We start from the raw sequence: 6,000 nt of genomic DNA, 5'->3' as shown, positions 1-6,000 counted from the left end.
ATTTCAAGAACAGTTCAACTGATCAGTTCATGAAAGGGGATCAATTATGGTGCCCGAAAGCGCAACGAAAGTTTCAAAGCAAAATATTTTACAATAAAAAGAGCACCCCAACTTATTGTGTGTAGCAAATACCATAAAACACAAAAATGTCATACATTGAGTGTTTTAAAAATATACATATCAATCACAAGGATTGATGTTTTGGCTCCAACTAAGTTGTAAACAACATAGCTCTTGAAGGTAGACAATCTACAAGCTTCCAACACCACTCCTTGCTCAAATGGACTCCTTCCTTCAAATTAGGTCCACCACTAACAAGGTAGATCCACTCTAATTTTGCACTAGAAAAATTAGAGAATTTTTCTTTGAGAAGAATATGCAATCCTCAACAATTGAAGAAGAAAAAATTGAAGAGAAAATAATGGAGTAATTTCGGCCAAGAGGTTGCAAGGAAGAGAAAATGAAACTTTCTTGGTGGTTGAAAAGTTAAAGTGCATATAAGACACATGCCTTGTTAATTGAAAAAGTTGTCTCCCATCTCTTCACCTCTCCATGCATATTATTCAGGCTTGTAACATTTACAAAGCTCATGGACTTTTATTTAAATATCTCAAACATATTTAAGATCAATTAAATGGTAATTTGAATTTACTCAAACCTACTAGTTGAATAATTATTTCCAATTGGGCTCTTCAAGACCCAATATTATTTAATGAATTCAACACTTGAATTAATTTAATTATTTGGACTCTACTAGGTCCACTAGTATTTAATTAATTCAACACTTGAATTAATTTAATTTAGTCCATAACAATGTTTATGAAAATCACAATTTTCAAATACATTATTTATTTGAGCCAACTTTTAATTTCGGAACACTTCCACAATTTAAAAGTTACATTCCTCATAATCCTCTTATAGAAGTCATATTTCTATTTTTATTTGTGCTTATAAATTTCTTTATAAGCCATTCAACACATTGAACTATTTTTACTTCTCAACGAGATCTAGAAAGTTAGCACTTGTGTGACCCTCAAAGGTTCATTGATACAACTAGCAGTGGGTTCACATCTCTATGTGATTCGGAACTAAACATGTTCTTATATGAGCATACCCCAATTGCTCCATTCTTAATTATCAACTCCTTATTAATAAGAACGTCAGAACTCAAGTCTGATAGTACCCAACCAATCATGTTAAATGCCTAGCAGCATCTCTTACATGATTTCCTAGGTATCAAATGATAGTGCCTGCAAGAACCAATCTATTATGGTTAGCGTACAATACGATCCCTTCATCTCATATATCCCGACCGATTCGACAACTATTGGTATATTGAGAGCTGTCAAAGAATCAATGCTATGTGTCATGTCGTAGTTGCATCGATGGTGTAATCTAAGAAACCTCTTTCTTAATTACCACCAACATTCTGTTCAGATATTTCAAACTACATACACATGAGATCACATAGGATATCCATACCCAAAGGTAAGTGGTGAATCCTCGACTAAAATGCATAGACTCCTATATGTTTTGAAGAAACACCCAACCTTGCCACCTGATGACCCCATATGAGTCAGTAAACAAGTCAAAGTGCAATGCTAGAATATAGAGTCACAATATTGTCCCGGGTCATAAGGACTAATGGTGTACAACCATAAACTAGGACTTCTCCACTCGATAAGTGATAATCACTTGGAAAGTCCTTTATGGAGGGTTTTTCAGTGCACTCTACAGGGAGCACCTATCTGCATGCTCGGACATCACAATGTCCCTTACCAATGAAACATGTTACTCACATCGCAGATACTAGTCTTAAACTCAAGCGGCTTTTATCTTTCTTAGCGGCGGCTGAATCGATTAGAAACTGTTTAAAATATACAGTATCCAAATATGAGTTTCACAATACTCATCATATGAGCATCTCATATTCTTTCTACTATTTGTATATTCAAGGACTTTATCTATGCAACAAGCATGGGTATACAGATAAAAATGTGCCAAAACAATAATTTCAAATATTATTGAAATAAATATTGTTTATACATAGAGTTTCAATGTGAACCCTTGGCCAACACTTGTCTCGACGGACACCTACTCTAACAGTTTTTCACTTGCACTAGAGCCAAGTACTTATATGCTTCAAACCCATTGATTCGCGATGCTTCTCGAATATTGTCCGGGTAAAGGCTTAGTTAGTGGATCAGCAACATTATCTGCAGAGCCGACTTTGTTAATCGACACTTCTCCTCTTTCCACAATCTCATAGAGGATGTGGTACTTTTTCAATACATGTTTAGATTTCTGATGAGACCTTGGCTCATTCGCCTGAGCAATGGCTCCGGTGTTGTCACAAAACACCGGGACTGGAGCAACTCCATTAGGAATGACGACCAACTCTTGGACGAAATTCCTTAACCAAACAGCCTCCTTTGCTGCAGCTAATGCAGCAATGTATTCGGCATCAGTGGTGGAATCTGAAGTACTGTCTTGTTTGGAACTCTTCCAACAGACAGCAGCACCATTGAGCATGAATACGAACCCAGAGGTTGACTTTGAGTCATCGATATCGCTTTGGAAGCTAGAATCGGTATAGCCTTCCAATTTCAGTTCTCCACCCCCATAGACCAAGAACAACTTATTGGTCCTTCTCAAATACTTGAGGATGTCTTTCACAGCTTTCCAGTGTGGAAGACCAGGGTTCGATTGATATCTACTCAATACACTTAGTGCAAAAGCCACGTCAAGATGTAGATATCATCCCATACATGATACTACCAATTGCGGATGCATACGGAATGCGTGTCATCGCCGCTATCTCTGCATCAGTCTTGGGAGACATAGACTTGGATAGAAACACACCATGACACATTGGTAGATGTCCTCTCTTGGACTCATCCATCGAGAACCGCTTAACGATGATATCAATGTATGTGGACTGGGTGAGACCAAGCAATCTTCTTGATCTATCTCTATAGATCTTAATTATCAATACAAAAGATGCTTCACACAAGTCCTGCATCGAGAACTTACTCTTTAACCATATTTTATTTGATTGCAACATCCCTATATCATTCCCAATGAGTAGAATGTCAATAACATAAAGCACCAGGAATGTCACAGCCCTCCCACTGACCTTCTTATACACACAGGGTTCCTCAGGATTCTTAATAAAACCAAACTCTTTGATTGTACTATCGAATCTGAGGTTCCAACTCCTAGATGCCTGCTTTAGACCATAAATAAATCTCTGAAGTTTGCATACCATATGCTCACTTCCGATAGATGTAAACCCTTCAGGTTGAGACATGTAAATCTCTTCCTTAATATCCCCATTAAGAAAGGCTATCTTTACATTCATATGACATATCTCATAGTCATACCATGTAGCTATGGCTAGTAATATCCTTATAGACTTAAACATTTCAACTGGAGAAAAAGTTTCCTCAAAGTCAACTCCTTGTCTTTGAGTATATCCTTTTGCTACCAATCGCGCCTTGAAGGTCAATACCTTCCCATCCACCCCAAGTTTCCTATTGTAAATCCATTTACACCCTATGGGAAAAGTTCTCTCAGGTGGATCCACAAGATTTCACACTTGGTTTGAATGCATGAAATTCATCTCAGATTTTATTGGTTCAAGCCACTTGGATGAATCGGCATCATATAACGCTTCCTTGAAGGTTAATGGATCACATCCATGGTTAGCCACATCATGGCCCTCTTCAAGAAGCAGACCATACCTCATAGGTGGTCTCGAGACTCTCTCGGATCTTCTAGGAGCTTGTACCTCCTCTCTTGGCTCTTCGGGTCTGGGTTCTTCAATTGTGGGTGTCTCTCGAACCTCTTCGAGTTCTATCATCTCCCCTTTCCTATCTAATAGAAATTCCTTTTCCAAAAGGTTGCATTCCTACAAACAAACACCTTTGTTTCTTGGGGATGATAGAAATAATATCCAACTGAATTCCTTTGATATCCCACAAAGTAACATAAAATGGATCGACTATCCAATTTATCTCTCGCCACCTGCTTCACATAAGCAGGGCATCCCCATATTCTAAGATAAGAATATTTGGGAGGCTTACCCATCCATATCTCATATGGTGTCTTATCAACTGCTTTTGAATGGACATTGTTCAACAACAGTGCCATTGTCTCAAGCGCATATTCCCAAAAGGTTGGCGGCAACTCTGTGAACTCAATTATAAACCGAACCATGTCCATCAAAGTCTGGTTATGATGCTACAAAACAACATTCAACTGCGGTGTAGCAGGCGTAGTCCACTGCGAGAGAATCTCATTTTCCCTAAGATACTCTTGGAACTCGGCACTCAAGTACTCACCACCTCGATCTGATCGAAGTGACTTGATGCTTCGTCCCAACTGTTTCTCTACTTCACTTCTGAATTCTTTGAACCTTTCAAAGGCTTCATATTTGTATTTCATCAAATACACATACCCATACCTCGAAAAGTCATCGGTAAAGATAATGAAGTAGGCATGTTCATGCTTAGTGGTGATGCTAAGTCGACCGCACACATCGGTATGGATCAAATCCAATAATCCTTTGGCTCGCTCCACGTGGCCCTAAAAGGGAATTTTGGTCATCTTTATTTTAGACTGGATTCACAAGTCGTGAGAGAATTAATATCAGATATATCAAACATGCCTACTCCCACTAGCTTGTTCATCCTTCTTAAGGAAATATGTCCTAATCGAGCATGCCATAATTGTGTCGAATTTAGAGTATCTTGTTTTTGCTTGTTTGTTGTTGTTATTGTTAGGACATTGTTTAGTGGAATATCTTTCAATTTTAAGTTGTAGAGATCATTTTCAAGTTCTCCCATACCTACTAATCATTCATTCTTGTAAATATTGCAAACACATTTGCTAAATAAACAAGAATATCCATCTTTATCAAGCATAGAAATGGAAACAATGTTTTTCACCAACTCAGGTACAAATAAAACATCTCTCAAAATTAACTTAAAATCATTGTTCAACAATAAGTAAACATCTCATACGGCCTTGGCAGCAACTCTTGCTCCATTGCCCATCCTCAAAAAGGTCTCACCTTCCCTAATTCTCCTACTTCTTCCCATCACCAGTAAATCATTACAGAGATGTGAGCCACAGCCGGTATCTAATAGCCAAGAAGTAGAGTTAATTGAAATTTTTACTTCAATGTAGAACATACCATTTCCAGAACCTTTCTGGGGAAGATATTCTCTGCAGTTACACCTCCAATGTCCAGGCTTCCTGGAGTGATGATATACATCAACAGTCTTGTCAGCCTTAACTGCTATGGCTGCCATAGTGGGACTCGGAGATTTCCACTTCAAGGGCACGTTCTTCTTGGGACGTTGGAAGGAACGCTTCTTTCCCTTCCCATGTGGACTAATCTTCATACCAGATGAAGAACCCATATAAAGAACCAACTTCTCTTTCTTGATAGTGGACTCAAACGTAACAAGAATATTCACCAACTCCTCAAGAGTAGGTTCTAGCTTGTTCATGTTTAAATTCACCACAAAAGGATCAAATGAGCTAGGCAGTGACAAGAGTAACATGTCAGTGGTCAACTCCGATGACAACACAAGATCCATGCCAATGAGCTTGTCCACAAGCCAAATCATCTTTAGGCCATGCTCATGGACCGAAGCCCCATCTCGCATGTGTAAAATGATTAGCTTCTTGATGGTAGCATGCCTAAGAGGCCGTGTTGCTCACCAAAGAGCTCTTTGAGATGCATATGAATGTCAGCAGCATTCTTTGCATCCTCAAAACGCCTCTACAGCTCATCATTCATAGAAGCCTTCATAAAATACTTGGCTCGCAAGTCATGGTCACACCAATTCTTGTAAGTCTGCAATTTCTCTGTAGTGCAGCTAGTCGCAGCCTCAACCCTGGGAGACTCAGTCAGTGTATATGCTATTCTTTCCGAATTCAAGACGATTTTTAGGTCTCTTAGCCAATTGAGGTAATTAGGTCAGTTTAAAA

This window comes from Primulina tabacum, chromosome 1, assembly GCF_025594145.1.
Source record: "Primulina tabacum isolate GXHZ01 chromosome 1, ASM2559414v2, whole genome shotgun sequence".
Classification (NCBI taxonomy): Eukaryota; Viridiplantae; Streptophyta; class Magnoliopsida; order Lamiales; family Gesneriaceae; genus Primulina; species Primulina tabacum.
This window is presented reverse-complemented; position numbering follows the sequence as displayed.